Below are 13,964 nucleotides of genomic sequence, written 5' to 3' on the forward strand. Positions count from 1 at the left end.
AACATTAGTAAAAAACAAGTAAGGAGCAAGTAGTTATCCGAGTTTACAACTTCCAAACAACTTTCGGATATTATTTTAAGTTTGAAAAACTGAAATAATTTTATTCATATTTTGTTTATTTTTCATTTATTTACTTTCTTTTAATTTTAGTTTTACTACAAATTATTTGTTTAATATTGTTTATAATACAATTTATGCACCTTTTAGTTCTTAACTACCCAATACTGTGTGCCAGAAGGTTAATAACACAACTGCACGGTAGGCAGCTGAATATCTTTTTTTTCACTCACTGACGAGTCCGCATTTTTTTTTGTGGAGGCCAAAACTTCACAGCGCTTTTTGAAGCAATTCTTTTGATCGTACAGCCCTGAAATTTTACAAATAATCTTTTGCCGACTAACAATAGCTATATTTGTTACATTTAATTTAATAAGTATTTTAGATTTACGATGCCCCACCTCCCCGTTGGTTAGATCTGGAACTCCGAAAAAAATATCGGAAACCGAGAGGGCATCAAAAAGTGTTAAGTATCAATATAAATTTAATTAAAAATTTTACAAATATTCCACTTGTTAATTTTAGACAAATAAAAATCCGTCCAAAAAAGAACAAATACATCAACCGAGAAGAAGACCCAACCAACATTTAAATTAATAATAAAAAAAAATATGCTCCAAATATTTTTGTTAATTATTATATACAGAATTCAAAATAAATTTTTATTGAATATTAATCATAATCAATAAGTGTAATAATTCAATTTTATCAAGACTAAAAAGTAGAAAATAAAATAAATAAAAAAAACTTTTTAAAAATAGCTTTCTATTCAATCGACTAAAAAGTAGAAAATAACTTTTTTCTGTTTCTGGTACTCGTGGAAATCATGTACTTAGTAATAATCACTTTTGTAAAGCCAATACTGGAAGACATTGAAGGCAATTCATGTACGTATGTAAACAAACAAACTCATCGAAGTAAAGGAATAGAAAGTTTTATTATGGTGAAAATAGAAAGCAACAGTTAAATTCGTTACGTAAGAAAAAATTTGATCACATAGAATCTGTAGGACATCAAGCTGCATTAAAGATGGTAGAAGAAGCTAAAAAAGAGACTCTGTCAAACAATATTTTAAAATCTTTAACGCGTGAGAAAATTTCAACAGCAAACATTTTTCGAACTGCATATAAAGTTGCTAAAGGAAATCAGTCTTTTAATAATTTTGAAATGGAAATTGATCTTCAAGAAATTAATGGAGTTGAAATGGGTCGTATTCTTCATTCTACAAACGCATGCATTAATATTGTCAATCATATAGGTAACGAAATGAGGAAAAAAATTATTGCAGAAGTCATAAAGTCAAAGAGTAAGATTTCGATAATTATTGATGAATCAACCACTATAAGCTAAAAATCAACACTGATAGTGTACATTCGGTGCTGTGTAAAAGGCAGCGGAATGAATTTACCAATCAATTTATTTTTGGATTTAGTGGAGCTTGAAAGTGTTACGGCTAAAGGACTATTTGTTGCTTTACTTGAATGTCTTCATTCTTCTGGGATGAAAGATGAATATTCGAAAAATTATTTAGTTTCTGTAGCATGTGATGGCGCAGCAGAGATGTTAGGATGCAAAAGTGGCGTTTTTAAATAAATCACTGAAAACTTTCCTTTTGTTATAGTTTGGCATTGTGCTAATCATAGACTGGAACTATCAGTAGGCGATAATATTAGGGAGATCTCAAGTATTAACAGATTCAAATCAATACTTGATAAGCTTTACGTCGTGTATCATGCTTCCCCAAAAAATAGCAGAGAGTTACGTTCATGCGCAGAATTACTTAATATTCAGCTGCAGAAAATTGGACGAATTTTAAATACATGTTGGGTGTCATCTAGTTTCCGTTCTGTTTTTGCAGTATGGGAAATATATAAAGCGCTTGTGAAACATTTTGAGGAAGCGATGGTTGATCCTACAAGGGACAAAAACGAAAAATGCAGGTTTAAAAAAAAAAATTACATCAACAGAGTTTTTAATGGATCTAGGATTAATGTGTGATGCTCTCCAAGAATTATCGGAATTGAGTTTGGACCTACAAGAGCGCAATATTGATCTATGCAAAGCAAATCAAAAAATTAAAGCTGTTGTTCAAGTATTCGAAGAAAGAAGAAATAATGGTGGTCCCTATAACAAATTTGCTTTAGTTTCAGCACAGAATCTCCGTTTTCATGGAGTTTTACTTCACAATAAAAATTCCAAAAACAATTCAGCTATTAATCCTCACGCCTTTTATATAAAACCAAAAGAGTCAATTGAAAAAAGGTTGCTTGCTGACAAAGATGTTGAATTAGCTCAGTGGGCTCGCATCTTAGATCAAAATCATTGGCCTGATAACATAAACAACCAAGTAACATTTGGAGAAACTAAAATCAGAAATCTGTCGTTAAGACTACAGTTACATGAAAGAGATATGATTCGTGAATTCCCAGAATACCTGGCAGAAAAAACATATCCTGAAAATTTAGTTCATTTGGTACACTACATACTATTCCCATTTCCTCAAGTGAATGCGAACGAGTGAATGCGAACGAGGGTTTTCACAGATGAATCTGATCATCACACCAACAAGGGCTTCATTAATGGCAAAAACAGTTTCAACGTTGTTATTCATTAAATTAGTGGGACCACCGCTAACAAGCTTCGATCCTTCAAAGTACGTTGATTCGTGATTACTTAGCGGAAGGCATTCAGCAGTTGACACTAAGAGCAAGGAAAGGAGACGAGAGGATATGTCCAACGAAAAACTATGGGATTTGTTATAAAAGTTTATAGTTTTGTAAAGTTTGCATTTTATATACAGTGACTGACCCCTCCCCCACTCACCCCCAATTCAAAAATAAAAACATCTGTCATTATTTGAAAAAAAGCTTCTTTTATTGGAAAACGGTTTCTTATATTTGTTCCCGTCTTTATGGGTATGATGTACGGGGGAGCCTACCATTAGCTATACATATAAAATTATTTATAAACTAAATTACTAATTTCTGTCTCATTTTTGAAATATAAAGAAAAATACAGGAGAGTTTCGGGTCCTTTTCTTTTAGAAAAAAAGCACTGTATATATATATATATATATATATATATATATATATATATATATATATATATATATATATATATATTTATATATATATATATATATATATATATTTAAACAACTTTAAAAAGTATTCTACACAATAGAGTGCTCAATGTTCTTAAAAGAACAGATCAATTATATTAGTAGTAGAAAATCACTTAACAAAAAAAATGGAAAAATTTTTGTTAAGTGATTTTCTACTACTAATATATATATATATATATATATATATATATATATATATATATATATATATATATATATATATATATATATATAACGTCTGTTCACAAAAAATCCGGAATGAAAAATTGTTCTTAATTGAATACAAAATTAATCGATTTTTGACAAAAATTTTAACTAAAATGAGTGACTGGACATTGTTAACTATTTTATAACCGAAAGTGGTCCTAAATCAGCGGCTTTTCGAACTTCAGTTTTGACTGAATCCATTAGGTTGAAAAAGTAGTCTGGATCAAACTCTTCCAACTTTAATCGAATTCTATTCTTAAGGTGGTCAAGATTTTTCGCAGTAAATCCATTTCCATAAACTTTTGCTTTTAAATGTGCCCAAAAATTTTCAATTGGCCTTAACTGCGGTACATTTGGGGGGTTATCTTTAGCGTCGACAAAGTTAATACCTAAAGTGTTGTAAGTTTCTAATGTGTGTTTTGCATAATGACATCTCGCTCCGTCAGGCCAAAATAAAATTTTCATGTTTTAATGCTTGGAATTTATAAATGGAAGAAGTCTTTTTGTAATACATTCTTTAGAATAAGTTTTTGCATCCAGTGCACAGTTTTTTACAGCAAAATAAGGCGATGAATGACCAAAACGACTGATTGCAATCCAAACGAGAACTTTCTCGTCAAACTTTTTTTTGAAGTTGAATTTAATGTTAGGATCAGTTTGAGAACTATCCTTTGTATAGTAGCCAGAGTTTTGTGAACAATTTGCACCATTTACACAGAAATAAGATTTATCGTCCATGATGATTTCAAACTCATTTGATGGCTTGAATAAAGTTTTTGAAAGTTTTAATAAGTTTTTCTTTTGTTTAATTTCTTGCTTTTCTGTTGTTTTTGGTGCATTTTTTCTTTTGGTATACTTTAGTCCATGCATACTTAATAATCTATTTACGTATGAAACGCTTATCTTATATTTTAGTGCCAATTTTCTTTGCGAAATCCCGATTCTCTCTTCTGCTCTTGCAGTCATGGACTCTCTCTTTTCTGGTGTAATTTTAAAAGGTTTTCTGCCGCAACCGATTTTTCTATTCATTGGCAAATTATTTTCAGACCTTATAATTATGTCATAAATTGTAGATTTAGCGATTCCCATTTTCTTAAAATGATCCACTGTCAATTTCTTTCCACTGTTTATGTTTTGTTTATAAAAATTTCCAATCACATTTCTAACATCATTCTCTTTTAGATGCTCCATGTTTATTTGAATTAATTATTTAAACTCAATTTTGCCACAAAATGAAACTGTTGTTGTTGACCGATTAAATTTAAAAATTTCGAATCGATAATTCGAAATTTAGAGCAATTTGTGTACATTTGAAATCCGGATTTTTTGTGAACAGACGTTATATATATATATATATATATATATATATATATATATATATATATATATATATATATATATATATATATATATATATATATATATATATATATATATATATATATATATATATATATATATATATATATATATATATATGTATATATATATATATAACAAAACTGTAAAAATCTGGCAAGAGAGGAAGACGAAAGTGAATTTATTGACAATTTTCCTGTAACCTGTAACCAGGAGAAATTTAATTTAGATGAACATACAAAACTTATTTTACAAATAAAAAAGGAATTTTAAGGTTTTCAGCAATTAAGTTTTCAATGATTCACTTTTAAGTTACGTGAAAAAAAAAACAAAAAAAACGTCAAACAAATTTTTTAATAAGAAGAATGCGGAAAACTTACAAAATATACTAGAAAAACATATAGAGTATACTATATATGAGTTAAAATTTAAATTTTTAAAAGTTCTTTTTTACTTAAAGCTTAGTTTAAAAAAACGTTAGATAATTTTTATCTTTTATCTTTAGAGCATTTTATCATAAAGTGCAAAGAATTACATAGAACCATCTTGATTGAACATTTCATTTTTCACTATAGTATTATTAGGATTTGTGCATGCGCATAGGAGATTTTGGGATTTAAATGTTTTTTGGACAAAAAACATTTAAATCCCAAAATTTTTATTAGTTGCCGTTTCTCAGGATCAGAGACTGTTTATTGAAAAAAAGGCTTTTTGGGTAAGGTGGGAAAATTATTCTTTTAATTTGTTCAAATATTTAAAAAATTTATTTTTTATATTACTAATATTTTGTAAATATGTATTGGTGTTTACAAAAATATTAACATAAAAATAAGATCGTCTTAACACCATAATACCATAAATAAATTAGACAAAGCAAAAAACAAACGAACAAACAAAAAAAGGATGAAAAAGAAAGAACTAAATAAAAATGCGATTAATGATAATGATTAATGTTATTAAATATTTCATTTAGTCTTTAAATTTACAGGGTAGTTAGATTTAAGGTTAACTTAAGTTTAGTTTTTAAGTTGATATTGTGTTTCAAATGATTTCATTTTATTGAGCTATTTTAAAAGAAACACATCGAACTAGATTTGTGTGCGATTAACACCGCTTAGATTTGATTTTAAACTGGTTAAGTGAAGTATTCTTTTCAGCAACAATATTTGAGATGCTTTTCCACAAAAATGGTCCGCGATTCTGAATTGAATAACAACTCAGTTTTGAATAAAATTTTAAATAAGACATAAGTATATAATTTTAAAACAAAGCAACATTTTTGCAATTAGAGTTTTTTTTTAAATCTGCGAACGATTTAAAAAAATATTTAATGTAATAGAAAGAAATAAAAAAATAGATCAGAATAAAAACCAGGTAATACATTTTTTTAAATGTTAGTATCATAATGCTACCGCGTAATGTTTACCTAATATTTGCCATCTTTTTTAAAACATGAAGTATTAATGTTTTTGGTGTACTTTTTCACCACTTTTCAACACTTTCAACGCATAAAATTACAGAACTTTTTTATTATGAGGTCTGTCTTTTTATGTGAATTTTGATAAGCATAAAATTTTCTATCTTATTCAGTAATAAAAATAGAAAGGAGGGGAGGGAGGGGGTTAGAAATGTAAATAATCGGCAAAGATTTTCTGGTTTTCTCAATATAAATAACAATGTAATTTTTCCTTTTTTAAACCTGAAATATTAAAGTGTTGGAATACAGGTATTTATTTATTTGTCTGAACTTAAAATTTTACATAAAATTTTTTCAAAAAGAAAAGTTTTCAAAAAACTTTTCTTTTCATTTTTCAGAAAGAAAAGAAAAGTTTTATCAACTTTTTGCAAAAAAAGAATTTATCAGATTTTCTTAAATAGACCCGAGTTTAATTTTAAATAATTTTGAACGGGTTTTTTCATAAGCAGTTAAGGACTGTTGTCTCTTCAGAAAAAAACTTTTGAGCCTGTTTAAGTGCTATCCCATGTTTTTCTTCTTTTTAAGTAGGATTGTATGATCTACGGAGTGAAATAAAGTCAAATAATTTTAAAGATAACATAGAAATATTGAAAAAACCTTCGAATCCACTAACTAAAAAGATCTTATCAATAATAAGCACGGCGGTAACACTCCAAGAAATAAAAAAAATGATGAAAGAAATGCTGGATGATTTTAAAAAGGAATCTGAAGATATATTTAAAAACCAAAAAAAAACTGTAATTGCTATTGTTAGTGCAAACACAAAAATACTCAACGAAAGATTGGATAAGTTTGAGACAAATATCATTGCAAACGCAAATAAAATTAAAAAAATTGAAAAAGAACTTGAAGAGATAAAAGAAAGTTTAAACTTCAACGAACACGTAATTAATAAAAAGATTGAAAATAACAACAAACATTTATTTAACAAAATCGATAACAAACAATTAGAGAAAGAAAGAATAATGAATTTTTAAACGACAAAATCCGTAACCTCGAAGATAGATCGCGAAGAGTTAATTTAAGAATTGATAGAATATGTGACGACGAAGTCGAATCTTGGGAAGCAACCGAAGAAAAGATTCATTCATTTTTTCTACAAAAACTGGGTTTAAAAACCATTGAAATTGAACGTGCACATCGTACTGGGCCAAAAAAAGTTGGACGTCCGAGGTTAATAATTTTAAAACTTCAACAATACAAAGACAAAGCTAAAATTTAAAAGAATCAACTCGTCTCAGAAAAACAAGCATTTATGAAAACGAAGATTTTTCTTACGAAACGGTTGCAATCAGAAGAGAATTGCTTGCGGAAGTGAAAGAACGATGTTTAAACGGCGAGAATGTTTCGGTTCGATGCGATAAAATGATTTCTTTTAAAAATAATATTTTTAAAAACGCTCTAAACAAATAATCGAATTACGTATTCTTAAAAAGAAACCTTACGAAACCTAATTTTAACAACCATGGCTTTATTGAATGATTTTGAATTCATTACTTTTAATTTTTTCGAAGGAAACCGCTTTTTCTCCGATGAAAACATAGATCCAGATAATAATTTTTTTTGGCGATACATTGACGGATTGTGCTTATTTTTATCCTAAAGAATTAGAAGGTTTTCTTTTTTAGAATGCAATTTAAAAAAGTTCAAATCGAATTAGAATTCTCCACCTCAATATAAGAAGTTTAAATCGGAATTTGAAAAAACTTTTAGATTTTTTAGAAAAAACAAAAAATCTTTTTGGTATCGTTTGTTTAACTGAAACATGAGTTACATTAAACGATTTTGACAATAATTTTAATATTCCTTATTTTAAAATTATCTTACAAGAAAGAAAAACGAATTAACGGGGAAGTGGACTGCTAATTTATGAAAATATCTTTTATAATATGAGAAATGATTTAAGCGTCTCCGATGGCTATAAAAAAGTTTTAACAATTGAACTTTTACTTGAATAAACCAAAAATATTATTCTAAACTGTTGTTATCGACCACATGACGGCGCGAGCGAAAACCTAAGCATGTTTTTACAACGTATCGTGAAAATAAGTGACGCAGAAAAAAAAAAGTTTTGTAATTAGGGACTCTAATATGAATTGTTTTCTTTATAACGATGACCATAAAGTTAAAAATTTTTATGACACAATTTTTGAAACAGGATCTATACCATTAATTAATCGCCCTACTAGGGTAACAATAAACTCGGCTACCCTAATAGATAATATCACTACACCAGACATTTTTAATAAAGATATTCAAAAAGGTATCTATTTGAAAAAAAACGTAAAAGCCTAAAAATAAATTACTACTCAGAACTAATTAATAAATATAAAAACGCACATGGCAAATTATGAAAGAAATTACTGGAAAACAAAAACCATGCCTAGGATTTCCCAGTGGGCACGGTACGTTTTTAAAACGTTTTTAAAACGTTTAATAGACGTTTTTACAAGGTTTAAACCTAATAAAAACGTCCAAAGAACGTTTTAAAAACGTACTGTGCCCACTGGGTTCTGCCGCAGATGATTAAAGTTGATAACATAAGTTTATATGATCCAAGAGCCATATCCCATGAATTTAATAAATTTTTTATTGGGATAGGTCCTTCCCTATCAAATAAGATTCCAAATAAGATGGCTTCCTTTAATGAATTTCTCGTACCTATGGATAATTGCATTTGTTCTGATGAGTTAACCTCAGAATTATCTTTTGAGGAATTTGATGTAGCTTTGAATTCTTTGAAAAGAAACAAAGCAATAGGAGCAGATGAAATTAATGGAAATGTGATTTTAGACTGTTTCGGTATATTATAACATTTTTTTTTTTAAAGTTTTTAAAGCTTCTATTAATCAAGGAATATTCCCAGACCAATTAAAAGTTGCTAAAGTTACTCCTATCTTTAACGAGGGTGACAGATCAAATATTAACAACTATCGTTCCATCTCTGTTCTTTCGGTATTTTAAAAATACAAACATTTCAACAAAAATAACTTACTATATAACAAACAACTCGTCTTTGAAAAAGGTAACTCTACAGAGCATGCAACAATCTAGTTTGTGCATGAAATCTCAAAATCTTTTGAGAAATTGCAGTACTTGTTAGGTATCTTCATTGACCTATCAAAAGCTTTCGACACAGTAGATCATTGTATTTTACAACAAAAACTTAAATATTATGGAATTAAAGGTACTGCTTTAAAATGGTTTAGAAGCAACTTAACAAAAAGAAAACAATATGTAATTAGTAACGACGGTTATCAAAATAATTATCTTGATATTGCATGTGGTGTTCCGCAAGGTTCAATCCTCGGACCTCTACTTTTTTTGATATATATAAATGATTTGAATAAAGCTTCTAATCTTATAAGTATCATGTACGCAGATGATACCAATCTATTCTTCTCAAGCAGTAATATTTATGAACTCTTTACCACTATGAATAAAGAATTAAAACATATAACAAATTAGTTTAAATGTAATAAGCTAACTTTAAATATTAAGTTAAAACTTCTTTATCGTCGTCAAAAACATGCGATCTGCATAATTAACTGTGCTGATCGTTTTACACATACAAAACCTACTGTTACTGAAATGAGATTATTAAGTTTATTTGAACTCAATGTTTTAAAAGTTTTATGTTTTGTATATTTATGGAGAAATAATTTATCCCCTACTGCTTTTAATAATATTTTTAAACTCAAACCTAACAACAAATACGATATGAGAAACATAAATTTTTTAAATGAGCCGTTTTGTCACACAAAATTTAATCAATTTTGCATTGCTTCTCGTAGACCCCACCTACGGAATAATATCATCCTGCGGAATTTCAATCAACCAACTTCCTTTTATCTTTTCAAGCTCAATCTAAAAAAATGTATTTTTTCACTTGATAATAAATTTAGATACTTCTAATATTTTGAAAACTGTTATTTAACTTGAATTTTATTACTTTTTTATTTTAATTTTTACTTTATTTTATTGTATGTTATACTTGTCTTTGTTTTGCTTGCTTGTATTTTATAAGGTTCTGACGATAAGATCTTGTGATCTTCTTTCAGATCCTAGCTTATGTTTAATTGTTAGCAGTTTATATATGTGCACATCTATACATGTGTAAATGTATATATGTTTATATTTATAGAGTATTTTTCTTATTTTAATTAGGCTGATGTTGGAATTTTTTTAATTGTAACACCATATATACGGCATATAACTGTACTGTGACATTTTAATGTAAGCGAAAATTTAAAAAAAAAAAAAAAAACATATTTTTTATACTGTTTAAAAGATATTTTCAATTTTTTGCTTCTGTTATTGTATCTCAAGCCTCATAAAGGTTCGTTAGACAATATTTTCAATTTAACGAATTCGTGTTAATCTGGTAACATTAGTTTATTTTTTATTAAATAATTTATTTTTGTGTCCTTAACTATACTTTCCGTTACTTTACAAATAACAGAGGTCAATCAGATTGCACGAAATTATGAATACTGTTGAACATCAACAAAAATAGCATTATTATAATGGTAGAGGAACACCCACGGAGCAAATTCTGATAAACTGAATTGCTTTGAATGTATCAGTTGAAAGAAGCGCATTACTAAAGCCTATTTTGCTAGCAACATTATTGAAATGATACTGAAAAAGATATTAGATTTTTCTGTGCGAAGTTATGATTTCTAAAAAGAGATTATGCTAGAGTGTCGGAGATTAAGGCAGTTGTATTATTATTTTTGGTTGGCTCTACCAAAAATTAAAGAGGAGATTGATATTTATATTGGTATGAAGGAACGGCAGGCAGAGAAGCAGAAACTGCTTTATAATTTCTAAAATCTCTCAAACGTGAAAACGATCGTTAAATTTTTAAACGAATAATCAGCTGATTTCGTCAAAAATTTTAAATAAGAGTTTTTTGTCGGCAACATAACTTTTTAAAAGTTAATTTTCATAAAAGATTATTTAGGTATTTTCAGTAATTATTATTTCATAATTGTGAGAAATTCAGTTTTAAATTTTTATGCTTTGGTGGTAACATTTGTTTTGATAAACAAAACTTAACGCGTCATTTCGAAAAGGACACAATTCTTTTAAACAAAACTTTAAACAGTTAGTTAAGGTGGTACAACACTAAATATTTTCTCAAAATCTTTAAAAAAATTAAATTTTTGATATTTAGCTTATTTGATAGACAATTTATTGTAGATTAATAATATATAAAGCTAGTTGGCAAATTTTTTTTTGATATTGAGAAAAAGTAACTTTTTAAAAAAAAGTTCCATAGCAACGGCCTTAACAACCAAGGCATTAATCGTTACGACAAAGCACAAAAAATTCAATGCCAGAGCACAGTTATACCACAAGAGCCAAATTCTTTTATAACAATAGTCAGTGCAAAAAAAAATTATTACAAGGAAAAATCCAGAACTTGTTTATAATGATTCTCGAAGTTATGAAATGTCCGAGTTGCTTTTCTTCAATTTTTATACAAAACCGCCCTAATAAAAGAATGGGACTTAGTTTGACTTTGGAGCTTTGCTGTACTTCCTGTGATTGGTGTCATTCATTTCAAACTTCCAGAACTATTTCAAATCTTTTTAATAATTCTGTAGGAAGAGATAGCTATGAAATAAATGTTCTTTCTGTATTAGCATTTAGAGAAATAGGTGAAGTTTATGAACCAATGAAACTATACCACCAACTAATGAACATTCCTTCAATTACCTACAATGCATATGTTAAAATTAACAAAAATTATACAATGCTTATGAAACTGTTGCTCAACAGGTTACTAACAAAGCAGCATTAGAAACTAGAAACTTGATTAATAATAATGCTTCACATGATGATACAATTCAATGTCAGGTTTCAGTTGACGGAACGTGGCAAAAAAGAGGTCACTCATCATTTAATGGTTTTGTCACAGCCATATCAACTTTAACAGGCAAATTTATAGATGCTGTTGTGTTGTCAAAACATTGTAAAGGATGTATTCTTTGGAAAAACAAAAAAGGAACTCTAGAATATGAGGATTGGAAAGCCAACCATAAATGTCTTGCTAATCATCAAAGATCATCTGGTGCTATGGAAGGTGCAGGTGCAATTACTATTCTCCATCGGTCTGTCGAAAAATATAACTTACAATATACTAGTTATTTGGGTGATGGTGATACCTCATCATATTCTGCAGTATTAGCTTCATGTCCATACAAAGATATAGAAATCAAAAAAGCAGAATGTATTGGGCACATCCAAAAAAAGATAGGAAGTCGTGGTCGCGCACTGCGTCAACGTCTACGTGGAAAAAAGTTGTGTGATGAAAACCAGTAGCAGGAAAAGGGAGGTTAACCGATAAAGCACTTAACCTTTTACAAAATTATTTTGGAATGGCTATTAGACAAAATTTAGGTAATATATATCAAATGAAAAAGGCTGAATGGGCTGTACTTTTTCACAACTCTGATATTAAAGACATGAGTATACGTCATCAATTTTGCCCACGAACTATTGCCAGCTGTTGTAAATGGCAACGTGACCATATAATATAAACCCAAGCTAAGCTTGCCATTAGCAATAAAAAGTATTCTTGTCCCTGTATTCAAAGACTTTAGCAATGAAGAACTACTTAAAAAGTGCCTACACGGTCTTACACAAAACAATGATGAAGCATTAAATGCTATAATCTGGAAACGATGCCCCAAACATATTTTTGTAAATAGAAATATTATTGAAATGTCAGTAAATTCTGCAATTATTAATTTTAATGAAGGTAACCATGGAATTATTGATGTTTTAAAAAAATTTGTGAATACGTATTGGACGTTTTACTCATATCGGATTGATTAACCGTGATAAATGCTGAATTAAAAAATGTACAATCAAGTCTTCACTTACTGCAAAATCCCAACGATATAAGTTGCGCCACCAAAAAAAAGGGTTTAATGATAAGGAAGCTCAATTAGAACCATGCCAAGCTTATTCTGCTGGATTTTATAAGTTTTTCATACTTTATAGTTTACTTTTTTTGTCATCAAATCTTCTTTTGCGTTTTTCTCTGTTTTTGATTTTTGTGAAACACGGTGTTATTAAAAACATGGTATCTTGTGAAGTAGTAAAGCAAATCACTTCAAATTTTCAGTAAAGCAAATCACTTCAAATTTTCAGGAAATGTTTATTATACTATGTTGTAAGGAATGACATTTCAAAATTCAAAAAATATTTTCCCATCTCTTTATTTATTAGTTTTTAGGCCTAAAAAATTTTTTTTATTGTTCTATAGAAGAACTGCAATAGTTGTTGATGTAGCCAAATAATCTAAAAATCCCTATGTCAATACCTTAGTTTACATGTCTAGAATATGTGCAAAAAACTTCATAGGTTATGCATTAATGTATTTCAAGATATTGTGTTTTGAATAGACCCATCAAAAAGACGGGTTTTTTTTTTATATAAACGAGGCAAAATAAGCGAGACAAAATAAAGTTAAGTATAAAAAAGCATTCTCAATTTATATATTTTGTATTAATATCAAGTTAATTATTATATTCAAGTTTTTAAAGAATTTTGAATATTTGGTGGTGTACCACCTTAAAATAATTTAAATTAAAAAATTTTCATTAAACGTTTTCGAATTCTTGTTATCTTTTTTAACCGTGTATTACTAGGTATGAAGTAGTTATTTTTTTGTCTGAAATAACTAATAACTCAATATTATTTATGTATAAGTTATTAGCTATGTAG

The sequence above is a fragment of the Hydra vulgaris genome, chromosome 14 (genome assembly GCF_038396675.1).
Source record: "Hydra vulgaris chromosome 14, alternate assembly HydraT2T_AEP".
NCBI classification, from domain to species: domain Eukaryota; kingdom Metazoa; phylum Cnidaria; class Hydrozoa; order Anthoathecata; family Hydridae; genus Hydra; species Hydra vulgaris.